Source organism: Kogia breviceps, chromosome 5, assembly GCF_026419965.1.
Source record: "Kogia breviceps isolate mKogBre1 chromosome 5, mKogBre1 haplotype 1, whole genome shotgun sequence".
NCBI classification, from domain to species: domain Eukaryota; kingdom Metazoa; phylum Chordata; class Mammalia; order Artiodactyla; family Physeteridae; genus Kogia; species Kogia breviceps.
This window is the reverse complement of record NC_081314.1, coordinates 51576072-51590710: the sequence shown is the minus strand read 5'-3', so window position 1 is coordinate 51590710 and position 14639 is coordinate 51576072.

The window sequence follows — 14639 nt, the reverse complement described above, 5'->3', positions numbered from 1 at the left end:
ATATTGAAAAGGAAAAATAAAAACCCTAGTAGGGCATCCTTATACATCTATACATTTCTGAAGCATAAACAAAATGAAGAATTTGAGAGCCCACAAATCAATTTTCCATTTTAGAGGTCCATTATCTGTTATCTTGCTTGACTGAAAGGCTCTATGACTGAGCAAGAATTAGAACTCATTCATTTTTTTATCTTGTAGCACACCCATGAAACAAAGTGCAAGGGTGAAATGGGCCCACTCCCAACTATGTAGATTTTTCTATTGTATGTCAGGATGCCACCAGCCCCAAAGTGCTTTGTTTCTTTTCTCCCCAACCCCTCTGCTTGATTGTCCTCATCTGAAACTTGCAATTTGCCGAGCATAAACTCATTCTCATTTTACATACAAACACAACCTTCTTTTTTGCCAGTGAGTTTAAGTTTAGTATTTCGAAAACCCGCATAAGATTTTTTCCCCCCCAAAGGCTGCTGATTCAGCAGGGCATTTTTCCTTTTGAAAGGCAAAACCATTTTGAGTGAAAGTTCTCCTAAAGATGATTTGTTTTTTCTTAGCCTTATAAGTTGTGTCATCGTCTGCATTTTTCTCAGCATAAAAGGCTCCCTCCTGCCTTTCCCTGTTATTTATTGTCTGCTGTACTAACAATAGTTTTTTTGGTAGCAGGGCAATTTCTTACCTTCTGACTTCTTGCTGGTCAACACAACTCTCCACTTTGACATGTTATATTTGGGAATGAAATATTAATATATGAGACTAAGCAGTGTTCCAAGGAAGATAAAGTAAGGAAATAACACGTATCTGATAATTTTCTCATGACATGGAAAAGGAAAAGTGTGTGTGTGTGTGTGTGCGCGCGCACGCGTGTGCGTGCACACTTATGTTGAAATGGGATAGGGAGTAATTTATTTATTTTCATCGGTCATCCATACAGTATCTATGAGGTGACTTGTGTATCTTTGCAAGCCTAGGGCAGTGCTCTTCCTCAGTCAAATGCAACCTAGCAATTCAACTGGTGCCTGAAGAAAAAACCCTGAAAAATGCAAAGAAATTGAAATGAGGGAAGTCAAGTGAGATGTAGAAGAAAGGGTTTGTGGAAAGGAGCCAGATTTCTACCACCAAGAATCTCTGTGCTTAACGAATATCTCAACAATTCTGCAGGCGAGGAGCTGAGTTCTTCATGTTTATAAATGAGATACTCAAGGATTTAATGATTAAGAAAGAGAAAAAAAACAGGTAGGCAGTGTCATGCTTACCATATGAGACTAGGGCACATTGCCTTTCTCCCTGCTCTTTCCTCTCCAGTGACAACAACCAAATCTGACATTGTGGTGGTATTTTATTTAAGTCCTGTGAAAAGCAGAGACAAATCGGAATCGTTTAAGTTCTCTGAGGTCATTGATATATCTAAGTCTTCCTTACCCTTTGCTCTTCGAAAGACAAGGGCACAAAAAATTTGCTAATGTAATTTTTCCAATTAAAGTGTTCATTGACAAAACCTTAAGACTTTAGTGTATCATGATCGTTGTGTTTATTTTGCAAGGACTTTGTCATTTGCACACTCTCAGTCATAAATCATAAATATTTATAACATGCCCAGGCATTCATGACCTGTTTCAACAAAACAAAACAAAATGAGCTGCTACTTCTTAAGATAGGTCACATCTAGGTATAAAGATATAACAGAAATCTCTAGGTTTGTGAATCTCAATTTTACCTACCTTTTGAAAATTATGAGTCCATTTGGATACCACTTTAAAAAATAAATAAATAAATAAATACACACACACACACACACACACACACACACATACACACACACACACACACACACACACACACTATTTCTTTTCTATAGACATAAAATACATTTCAAATGTGACCGAATTAAGATTTTCATGGAACTTCCTAATGGCATATTTTTTCAAATTTTGGTTCGTTATCTGTCTGCATCAGAATTATCTAGATCAGGGCTTCCTAAACTCTGTGTGATGAAGGTCCTTTTTTCCCTTAATCTGTGGAGGACTGACATTTTTGTTCTATGCTCTGTGCAATGAGACAAGTTCACTAATCGTGGGGATTGGGTGTTGCAGCAATGTCAGATGGTTCATAAAGTTTCTAGTCCCTTCCTCTCATTATCTGTGCTTCTTTTTTCCAGTACTGGTAACAAACAGTTTGCTAGTTCACACTGGTCCTTTGAGTCACACTGAATTAACAAGCTTGGGAAAGTCCTAAGTAGTCAGGTCCTCATGAGGTGAGCCTTAGAGAGTGACATTGTTAACAAGCCTTGGGTGATATGAATGCACTCTAAAATTTAAATACTATTGCTTTCAGATAAATCTAGATATTGTCATTGCTCTTAATCACAAACTCAGGGAACCTAATAGCAATTATAATAGTTTATAGAGCAAAAGGATTTGTAACAGGGAATTTGCTGCACAGCCAAGCACATGGTCTCTCTGCCACAACCACTTTAACTCTAAGAGTCAGTGTCCAGGCACTGCATTTATCTTGTATCATCTGAAGACCCCTATTCTCTCTGTCCATTAGACACATTGGGTCTTTTTTTTCTTTCTTGTCTTTCAAAGCATTGCATGGGATGATTCATCTGTCCTGTTTCTGCATTCCTTTTATTTATTTTTCCCTGCTAATTCTGGATATTAGCCTGGCTCTAAGTTCAACCTTATCTCTGTTGTATATTTTGACACATACTTTCTCCTTCTGTGATTTTATCCATCGTGGTGACTTCCCTGTATCCCCTCTATATGAACAATCTTAGTTTCTCCAATTTTTTTGATGAGGAGATTTAACTTTATTTTTTTAAATGTTTTAATTTTTATTATTTATTTCTTTATTTGGTTGCGCTGGTCTTAGTTGCGGCAGGCGGGCTCCTTAGTTGCAGCTCACCGGCTCCTTAGTTGTGGCATGCGAACTCTTAGTTGTGGCATGCATGTGGGATCTAGTTCCCTGACCAGGGATCGAACCTGGGCCCCCTGCACTGGGAGTGTGGAGTCTTAACCACTGTATCACCAGGGAAGTCCCACTAGTTTCTCCAATTTTAATCCAGGGTTCTTTCCACTATTTCACTCTACCTTTACGATTATCATCCTTAAAACTCTTTTTTCCCCTCTCATTTCTATCTCTGCCAATGCCAACAGCCTTCTGCCTCATGCCTTGAAAATGGCCACATGAGCTACTTTCCATACAATTCCCTTACGTGTCATTCAGGTACACTTTAAAGTGAATGTTGTCCCCTGGATTTGTATACCGTAGTAGTCCCCATTCATACCGTAGTAGTCCCCATTCTCTCAATCACTCGTTTACAATCATGCAGACAGACTTTGTTTCCAGGGTCATTTATTTATTCATTCAACAACAGAACCCAGTTGGGAGCAGCTGACGTGGACCGGGGAAATGCCTCTGTAGCAGTTGGCTCCACTGCATTTAGTGGAGTGTAGAGAGCAAAGCTGGATCTGAGGGCAAGCAGGCCCAGGATCAGCACACTAGTTGAGATATATTCAGAGACTGCAGTTTTGCATGGACTAAATTGGGCTCTATTAAGGAGAAATTTTGCCAGAAGAATAAGGAATTCGGTTATCATGCCGTGGCAACTGTCTTCCTTTTCAGGTGATCCCTGACGAAGATATGGAGAAGGCAAAGCAAAACAAAGAAGTACCTTATTTTAATGGAGGTTTGGACTCAGGCCTTAAAGTAGAACTTTAATGAGAGTGAATCAAGCAATAAGACTCCTTATATACCAAGTAAGCCAAACCCTCAAACCAAAGCAGGCCACATGGCTTTCTCTCTTAATTCCATACTTGTGCCTTTGCGCCTCCAAACTGGTAATTTATGATGTGTGTGGGCAGAAAGGCAAGATGGGCCAGAATCAAATAGAGAGAGAGATAAGAAAAAGGAAAAAAAGTGTGCACCCCGATAATGGAGAAGCTGGTTTAAGTTGCCTCTTGAGTGAGCCTCAGGCCGGTCCAGTACATGTAGACTTCACAATTATGTGGGCAAGGCAGGATGAGAAGGATGGCAAGTCATGGTGAGGGAGCAGGCACTGGTTCTCTCCTAGGCCAGCCTGTACTGAGTGGAGGAGAAGGGAGAAGGTGGTCCCACGTAAAGCAAGGTGTTGACGTTTTAGCCGTTTCAAAGCCTCTTAAAATATGACCCAAGTTGGTCTTCTATACGCTGGAGTTGGGAAAGGAGGTGCAGCTCTTTCTCCGTCCCAGAGCAAAGGGGGCCGGGAGAAAAATGAGGCATGGTGCCTGCTCTGAGGAAGCTCAGGCCCACATGTAAATGGAGGAAACCAATAGGTAATTTTTCCTATTTCTTTCTACAGTGTCTGGCATGGGTGTGGTATGAGCTCTAAAATGCCACTCATAGGTTAACTGATGTTGTCATAAAAATAAGAAAGTAAAAACCTTACTCCTTTTGAATATTTATTACTGTAGAAGCACATATGTCATGCTCTCCAGACCAAATATTAACCTGGAGTTGGATGCCTTTATTTTTAGGTATGTCTTTGTCCACATTACTTTGAGCAAAGGTATCCAGCACATGGCATCAGTGTGTATCATCACAAAACTCACCACTTATAGTGCTTGCTGCTGTTTCATGTATGTGATCTTGTCTTTCCAACTCTTTGACTGAAAGACCAATGATAGAATACATTACCCTTTGAAACCGAGAAATGAAATATTTCCTGCCATATCAATAAACAAAGGATATCGCAGTCATCAATGATTGCAACCCTCCAATGTGAGGCGAGGAAACTCAGGGCTGAAAAGAATCCCTGCCATCTAGCAGTCATCAGACTGTAGCCACTCCCTGTGGTGAGCCCTGAGGAAACTCAGGATGTGTCAGGGTACTGGCCCCAGAGAGCTGAGGTGCATATCAGAGGAATGATTTCAGTGAGCCAAGACTCTTGCATCTTCCCATACATAGAAAAACACTAAATTCCTTAACTTGAGATATCTGGTTTTCCTCAATTAACAATAATTTTTGAGGTCCCGACTACCTGTCCTTTGTTGAAAAACTCCTATATATCCCGGCTCCACCGCTCACCTTGAGTAGTTTCTCAGAGTTATCTGAAACACTCTCTCCAGGGCTGCAGACTTCATTTTGCCCCCCGAAAACTTAACTCGCAGCTCTCATGTAGTGCATGTATTTTTTTTTTAAGTCAACAAAACGTTAAAGGGTATTGTCTCGGCGATACTTAACATTGTATAGGAGTTTGGAAAAAAGTGGCTTAGAAACAGTTTCCTAGGTTTTTGTTTCTGATCATAAAAATATCCTTGTATTTATTACAGAATACGGATTCTCAGGTCTCCTGGAGATTCTGGTTCACTAGATCTGATGTGGGGCTAGGAAACTGGAGATTTTAACAAACACCCCAAGTGAGTCTTATGATCAAGAAACACACCTATAAGGTGTCTCTCACTCTAATATTCTATAATTCTATTGTAATCACCTGGACCATGAGGAATATATCTTTCATGGCTGTATCAGAGTTGACATTGCACTGAAAACAGAAAGGGTGTTCAGTGTTGATTTAATTGTTCATTGATGAACATTTTGACAGACTCCCAGCCTTCAATTCATATGCATAGTTTACAGCCAGTGGTCTTTTGGATAATGACTTGGAGGTGTGAATATGTTGTTAGAAACAAGGTTATTGTGATTTTCAAAACATTTCACAGCTTACAAAGTATTTTTATTATTTGCTCTCTTGAGAACTTCATCACAACCATCATGATGAAGTTGTTAAAACACTATTATTGATATTTTACAAATGTGAAACTCATGGATGTCAAGAACCTACCCCTCTTTTTACTCAGCTACTACGTATGGAATTAAGATTCAAATTCAGATCTCAGGATTCTTTATGATCTTTCCATGGTGTCAGGCTGCTTTCTAACAGTAGTAATCCTGTCTATACTTACTGTATACCTAGCAAAAGAAAATTCATAACCTTATTCCTGCATAAAAAGACCAGTACTACTGGTGAAATCAGCTAGGACCAAAATTGATAACTATTATATACAAACTGTGAGAACAAAAGCAGAACATTCAAGAACATTATCTTTTCCTAAGAGAATTTTATGGCTTCCCTGGTGGCGCAGTGGTTGAGAGTCCGCCTGCCGATGCAGGGGACACGGGTTCGTGCCCCGGTCCGGGAGGATCCCACATGCCGCGGAGCGGCTGGGCCCATTAGCCATGGCTGCTGAGCCTGCGCATCCGGAGCCTGTGCTCTGCAATGGGAGAGGCCACAACAGTGTGAGGCCCGCGTACCGCAAAAAAAAAAAGAAAGTAATTCCTAACGAATCAAAGAAAATGCTTATCTAGAACAATCTGTAAATTCCCATATCTCATCATTTTCCCACTATAATCTTGGCCTTCATTCTTCTAAATGGCATAAGTAGCTGGTGCATTTTTGAGAGGGTTGGGGAATGAACCCTAGGGAGTAAGTGAGAAAATTTTAGTTCTTCCTTCATCTTCAGAAGAAGATGAAGACGAATGAATGGAATTGGAGGGATAATTGAGTCACAGGCCAGTTTTAATATGCCTCTATTTCCTCCCATGGCTCAAGACTGAGAACTAACTGAGGCCAAGTCCCCATCTTCTTTGTTCTTCCCTCAGGGTGGTGCTTTCACATGTGATCCTTGGACCATCGCAGGTACCTGTGAAATTCTTGAGATCCACCTCTTATGACTAAATCAGAATTTCTAAGATTGGGTCCTTCATATTAATGCACACTGAAGTCCAAAACTCTGCCAGAGAGAAATTAACCTGATTGTGTATGCAGGTACAAAACTTTTTTTGAGAGCTTGTTCCTCAAGAATACGTAAAACTTTTGGCAACTTTCTGTAGCATGTATTAGAATGGATGAACATTAATGAAACCTTGCATATTTGGTGTACGTATAGCATTTTGTCTCAGAGGAGTTGGAATATCAGATGTTTACCTGTCTTTTTTGATGGCAGAAAAAACATGAGTTTGAGAGGTGAAAAGACAGAGCAGCATTTTTTTTTTACCAAGCCAATTGTTATTTTCTATTTAATCTCATTAATCTGCATATTTTTTGGAAAATAAGCAACTATATTCTTTGACAGGATTATTAAATTCTAAATTGCATGTGACTTGTATTAGACACAATCAGAAAAGAGAATAATGCCTAAACCAATAATCTCCAAACAATTTCCAGTTGGAATAAAATATTTTTTAGGTCTTTAGATAGCAAATATTGCTTAGCCATAAGCTATATAAAGCCTAGAGAAAAAGTTAAAAAGACAGTTGAGAAATACTTCGAAATGTTAAGCTATAGTACAACTCCACCCAATGGATTTCTGTTGAATTTCACTTGTGCTGAGAAACACTATGTTTTTTAGATGCCATCTGAATGTATATTTGATCACAATTATGTGAAAATTAAATGATTAGTGATATGGATAGAGAAAGGGCTGGAAAAAATACATCCAGATATAAACAGATTTGATAAGTGTGGAAAATTTGGAGTGAATATATTTTCTGTTTTAAAAATAGTTTCTACATCTTCACCTATCTGTTTATATCTATGTATATTAATGTAAACTTAATAGTGAAAAGGTCAATAAAATTCACTAAAAGAAACATTTTACAAACTGCTTATGGGCAGTTTTTTGGGGTCCATAGTTTACATGATAAACAGGTTATACTGCTTAGCTCTTACATCATGTTTTTAATTGGATGTGACTTGTAATTCAATAGTTCAATAAAGACAGAAGTGAGGTAATTGCATTTTACTTCCACCTTCTCCATTAATTTGGTTTTCTCTTATAGGCAAATGATATCTCTACTTCAGTTTCCTCTTCAGTGAAATGAGGACAACCACATTAGCTATCTTTTTTTTTTTAACTCATTGCCTTTGACAAATTTTAATATTATTTATTAAACTTTAGCATCAAGAATTAATTGAGGCAACGACTGGAAAGAATTGCAAGTATATGAAGAAAATATTCATTAATATTCTGTAAGGTAGTATCTTTATTTCTTGGAGCAGTTTAGAAATACTAGCAACCTGATACTTTTTGAAAACTAAACCCAAGTAAATAATGCTAAAAAAACCCCAAGATTGTGATAAAATCAATAAGAATGAATAAAATGAGTGGCAGTGGAGATTCATTTAGTTGAGCATAAGAAATAATTGGATATACTTCTTGAATCAGTTAAAACTTAAGCAGCTACAGTAATCTGATAGACCAGTTCCTAACTATTGTTACAGTAAAATAAATTTTCTACCCCAAGGACAAATCCTTACTACAAAGTTAGATTTAATTTACTTGAGGAGGGAGGAAAATAGTGCTCTATGTCCTTCTATAAAGTTGATTTTCCAAAATTTTATATCAAGTCAGTTATGGAACTTATTAAAATGAATATTCTAGGAGAGAGATTCAATAAATCCAAGGTGGAGCCCCAAAATCTGTATTGGAAAAAATAAGAAGGATCTGTGGTGATCCTGATGTAAAAGGTCCTCAGAATTTAATAAAAGAAACACCAGATCTACAACTTCCTGACTTCATAGTGAATCTTTGTCAATATCCAAATTTTTTTACTCGTTGCCTTTTGCAAACTTTAATATTATTTATTAAATCTGGCCCTCTGATCCTGAAAATAAAAACTTAAGCTGCTAAAAATAAATTCAAATATAGTGGCTTAAATAGGAAAGAAGTTAGTTTTTCCTTTTATAGAAGAGTGTGTCTGGGGATGGGCATCCAGACTGGAGATGCACTCACATACTGTTGGTAAGAATTTAGTCATACAGCCACACCTACCTTTTAGAGAGGCTGGGAAATGTAATCCTTAAGTAGTTGACTATATTACCAGGTAAAAGGATTTTTTGTCTTGTTTTGTTTTAGGCTAACTAGCATTCTGCTAGTGATAGTTATATTTAGCTTGGGCTCTGAAAGCAGTTGGTGAAATCATTGCATCATCAGATAGAAACCATATCTCACACTTACTCCCTAGGGACTCTTATCTCATCCTATTGCTTTAAATTCCATCCATATGTTGATGATGCCCAAATTTATATTTTCAGCTTTGATCAGTGCTGGAAATATATCAGAGTGTTATAGTGAACAGTTTACTCATCCATCCACTTAAATGTCAAATCAGATAATGGCACCAACACCCATCCAAAATCTAGAAGCCAGATTAGATTTCTCCCCTTCACTTGAAGACAATCCCTGACATTTCCATCTTGACTTTCTTCCATTGTAATAGAAACCCTGAGTTTTAGACAGATACCTGGTCTCCCAGATACAGACTATATTTCCAGCTTCCCTCACAGCCAGGTGTTGTCACATGACCAAGCCCTGTTTAATGGGATGTAGACAGAAGGCATACATGCAATTTCCAGGCCATGCCCATAAAAGAAGTGGTGGTAAATTGAACTCTCATACTTTCACATAAGTATTTATAGTAACTTTATTTGTAAGAGACAAAAACTAGATACAATTAAATATCCATTAAAAGGTGAGTGTATAAACAAATTGTGGTATATCTATCCAGTGAAATAATTCTCAGCAACAGAAGGGAACAAATTGCTGATATACACATCAACATGGAAAAATTTCACAAACATTATGCTGAGTGAAAGAAGATTTACACAAAAGAGAACAAACTTTATGTTTATGTTTATAATAAATTCTAGAACAGGAAAAAGTATTCCACAGTGGAAGATAGTAGATCAGTGGTTGTTTGGGGGTATTAACTGCAAAGGGGCAAGCAGGAACTTTTTGGGGATGATATATATTTTCTCTATCTTGATTTTAGTGGTAGTAACATGTACACATTTGTTAAAACTCATTGGCTGTAATCTTAAAATGTGTGTAATCTATTGTATTACATTTTAAGTATATATCTCAATAATTTGGGTGAAAGAAAAGATGACCTTATTTACAGCAGAGAGCAAATGGTAACAATTAAAAATCAATCATGTTGAAAAGAAGCACTTCACAGAACTACAAATACAAATGGCCATTAGAAAATGTTTAAACTCACTATGAAGTAAATTCAAATTTAAGACTTGCAAATTTTTATGATTGTCTCATATGAACTATTAAAAAAACAAACAGAGGATTCTGGTTTCTGGTCTGCTGATCTTCTACTGGCAAGAAGATTGGAAGTCACCATTCAGTCCTAACAAGTAAAAAGCTGAATTATCTGCAAAAAATCAACAGTGCTTCTTAGATCCACAAGAGAAGTGAGGTCACAGGGCCAACCAATGCCTCCAAATTATAGAGACCCATAGGCAAATACAGAGAATCACAACTTTCTGGACCAGAAACGTCCTGGGGAACCAGTGCCAGGGCCAAGACACCTGAACTGTAATTGAAGAATTGAAGGAGGTGCAGTGTAGACAACTCAGAAAGTTAAAAACTCCAGAAGGACCCAGTCGTTGGAGGGACCACACACTTTTGTGTGTTTTGCCTCCTGAAATTCTACCAGGTTCTCACAGTGAATATTGGAGGAAAACCCTTTATGCTTTTGGCAAGGGGAGGGGAAAATTTGTTTTTAAATATACCAGAGCTTTCTGTTCTTCTTCAGAAGGTTCACCCTTAGGAAAAATTATTTAATCAGAGTCTAACCTGCTGGGGTTTTAGCAGAGCCTAACTGACCTGGGGGAAGGGAAATACCCAACTCCAGCTTGCTTTAGTCATTCTGTCCCAGCTGAAGGGGAGGTGGAACAACTGAGAAGCATATGGGAAGATCACAGTCCAGAGGCTCAGGCTCACTAAAGGACTGAGACCTAGTCATAAAATGAACATTTCCCCTCTTCCCACACCTTTCAGTACATTACTAAAGGCCTACTTACACCAGTTCCTTTTATCGAGTGCATCATGCCCAGCTATCAGGAAAAACATTACAAGACATACTAAAAGGCAAAAAGCATAGTTCAAGGAGACAAAGCAAGCATCAGAACCAGACCCAGATATGTCAGGGATGTTGGAATTATCAGTTCGGAGGATTTAAAGCATGACTGATATGGTGAGACCTTTAATGGATAAAGAAGACATCATGCCAGAACAGATGGGCAATGTAAGCAGAGAGATGGATATTCTAAGAAACAATCAAGGAGAAATGCTAGGAATCAAAAACACTGGGACAGAAATGAAGAATGCCTTTGATAGACTTATTAGTGGACTGCATATGGCTGAAGAAGGAGTCTCTGAACAGGAGGCTATCTCAATAGGAACCTCCAAAACTGAAAAACAAATAGATTAAAGCCTAACAAAACCCAGAATATACAAGTGCTATGGGACAACTACAGAAGGTGTAATATACATGCACTGGGAATACCAAAAGGAGAAGAAAGAGAGAAATTTGAAACAATAATGACTGAGAATTTGCCCAAATAAATGTCAGACGCCAAACTACAGATCTAGGAAGGTCAGAGAGGATGAAGCAGAATAAATGCCAAAAACTTTACCTAGGCATATCATTCTCAAATTATAAAAAAATCAAGGATATAGAAGCCAGAGGGCGAAACACCTTACCTAGAGAGGAGTAAAGACAGATTACTGCTTAGAAACCATGTGAGCCAGGAGAGAGTGGAATGAAATATTTAAAGTGTTGAGAAAAAAATCCCACTGACCTAGAATTCTGTAATTTAAGAGTTAACATAGAATTATCCTTCAGGAGGGAAGGAGGAGTAAAGAATATTTCAGATAAACAAAAACTGAGGAATTTGTTTCTAGTAGACTTTCTTGAAAGAAATGTTTTTTAAAAGTTCCTTAGAGAGAAGGAAAATGGTATAGGTCAGAAACAGATCTACACAAAGAAAGGAAAAACACAGGAGAAGGAATAAGTGAAGATAAAAGAAAAAACTTTTATGTTTCTTATTCTCAATTGAGCTAGCAGACAACAGTTTGTTCAAAATGATAATAGCAACAATGTATTCAATATAGTATATATATATATTCATATGTATATATATAATGAAGTGAATGATAGCAGTGAAATAATGGAGGTGAGGGGAGAATTAGGATTATTTTGTTATTATAAGATACTTATACTATCTGTGAAGCAGTTTAGTGTTATTTGAAGGTGGACTTGGATTAGTTCTAAATGTATATGATAAATACTAGGACAACAAGTAAAAAGCATTTTAAAAAAGGTAAACTAACATACTAAGAGAAGAGAGAAAATGGAATCATGTAAAGTGCTCAATTAAAACCAGAAAAAGTAGAAAAAAGTGGAAGATAAAAATAACAACACAGAGCTTTCCTGGTGGCGCAGTGGTTGAGAGTCTGCCTGCTGATGCAGGGGACACGGGTTCATGCCCCAGTCCAGGAAGATCCTGCATGCCGCGGAGTGGCTGGGCCTGTGAGCCATGGCCACTGAGCCTGTGCATCTGGAGCCTGTGCTCTGCAACGGGAGAGGCCACAACAGTGAGAGGCCTGCGTAACACACACACACACACAAAAAGAACAAGAGCAAAAAAAAAGTAACAAATTTGTAGACATTAATTTAACGATATCAATAATTACTTTGAATACTGATGGTCTAAATGGACCAATTAAAAGAGTGTCAGCATGGATCAAAGACCAAAATCCAACTATACATTGTCTAAAAGAAACTCACTTTAAAATAAAGACCCATATACAAAAAAGTAAAAGGATGGAGAAATATAAACCATGCTAACACTAATCAAAAGAAAGCAGAAGTAATATTAATTTCAGACAGAGCAGACTTCAGAGCAAGGAAAGTTATCAGGAATAAAGAGGAACATTGCCTTATGATAAAGGGATCAGTTCTCCAAGAAGACATAACAATTCTTAATATTTATATATTATATTTAACAACAATGTTCAAATATGTGAGGCAAAAACTGGAAGAATGGCAAGAAGAAATATATAAGTTCATTATTATAGTTGGAGACTGCAACACTCCTCTATCGGAAATGGACAAGTCCAACAGGCAGAAAATCAGTAAGGACAGAGTTGAACTCATCAATGCCATCAATCAACTGGGTAAAAAGGACATCAATAGACTACTTTATCCAACAAGAGCAGAATATACATTCTTATAAAGCTCACATGGATTTTCACCAAGATAGACCACATTCTAGGCCATAAAACACACACTAACAAAAAGAATAGAAATTACATAGTGTCTGCTCTCAGATCATAATGAAACTAAACTAGAAATCAATAACAGGATGATTGCTGGAAAGTCTCCAAATACTTGAAGATTAAACAACACACTTCTAAATAAGACAAGGGTCAAAGAAATATAAGAGAAATGAAAAAATATTTTGAATGAAATAAAAAAGAAGATACAATTTATCAATATTTGTGGGACACAGTGAAAGCAGTGCTAAGGTGAGAATATAGTATTGAATACATACATTAGAAGAAAAGATCTAAAATCAATCACTTAAGTTTCTACCTTAGAAAACTAGAAAAATAAGATAAAATTAAATCCAAAGTTAGCAGAAGAAAAGAAATAGTAAGAATTAGAGCAGAGGGCTTCCCTGGTGGCACAGTGGTTGAGAGTCCGCCTGCCGATGCAGGGGACACGGGTTCGTGCCCCGGTCCGGGAAGATCCCACATGCCGTGGAATGGCTGGGCCCGTGAACCATGGCTGCTGAGCCTGCGCATCCGGAGCCTGTGCTCCGCAGCAGGAGAGGCCACAACAGTGTGAGGCCCGCGTACCACAAAAAAAAAAAAGAATTAGAGCAGAAATCAATAATATTGAAAACAGGAAATCAATAGAGAAAATAAATGAAACCAATAGCTGGTTCTTTGAAATGGTCAATAAAATCAATAAGCCTCTATCCAAGCCATCTAAGGCAAAATGAGAGAACAACTCTATGTCCACAGATTTGATAACCTAGATGAAACTGACTGATTTCTTGAAAGACACAATTTGCCAACACATATGAAGAGATAGACTATCTGAACAGGCCTATATCTATTAAATAAACTGAACCAATAATTAATAAGCTTTTAAAACAGCACCAGGCCCAAATGGATACACTGGTGAATTCCACCAAACATTTAAGGAAGGAATTTTACCAATCATGTACAATTATTTTCAGAAGATAGAAGCAGAGGGAATACTTCCTAATTCATTCTATGAGGTCAGCATTGTCCTTATAACAAAACCAGAAAAAGACATTACAGGAAAAGAAAACTACAGACCAATATCTCTCATGAACATAAATACAAAAATCCTATCTTCAGGTCCATAAATACTAGGGATCACCCTTTATTCCTCAGCCTCTCATCTAATCAATTCCAAGTCCACTGATGAATTTTTCATATAAATATTGGATCCTTAAACTTTCTTTTAATTGTGCTATCTTGTCCTAGGCCACTAGTATCTGCCTGACTGTAGCACCGGGCTTTTATTCTCCCCTTTGCCGGAGTTGTGTGACTGTCACTTCTTTTCTCCCTCTTTCCCACTTCTCCTAAGTCCCTTTCAAGTTTCAGTAATGCTGGACATTTTTAGATTCTCTAAACTTAACCAATTCTAACTCATCGTGGGGATGTTTGCATATGCTTTTTTTCTACCCAGAATACTCCCTAATTTCACCCATTCCCCCAAACCAGTCTGGAGCTCCTACTCAACAACTGGGCCAAAACCAGATAGGGCATCAC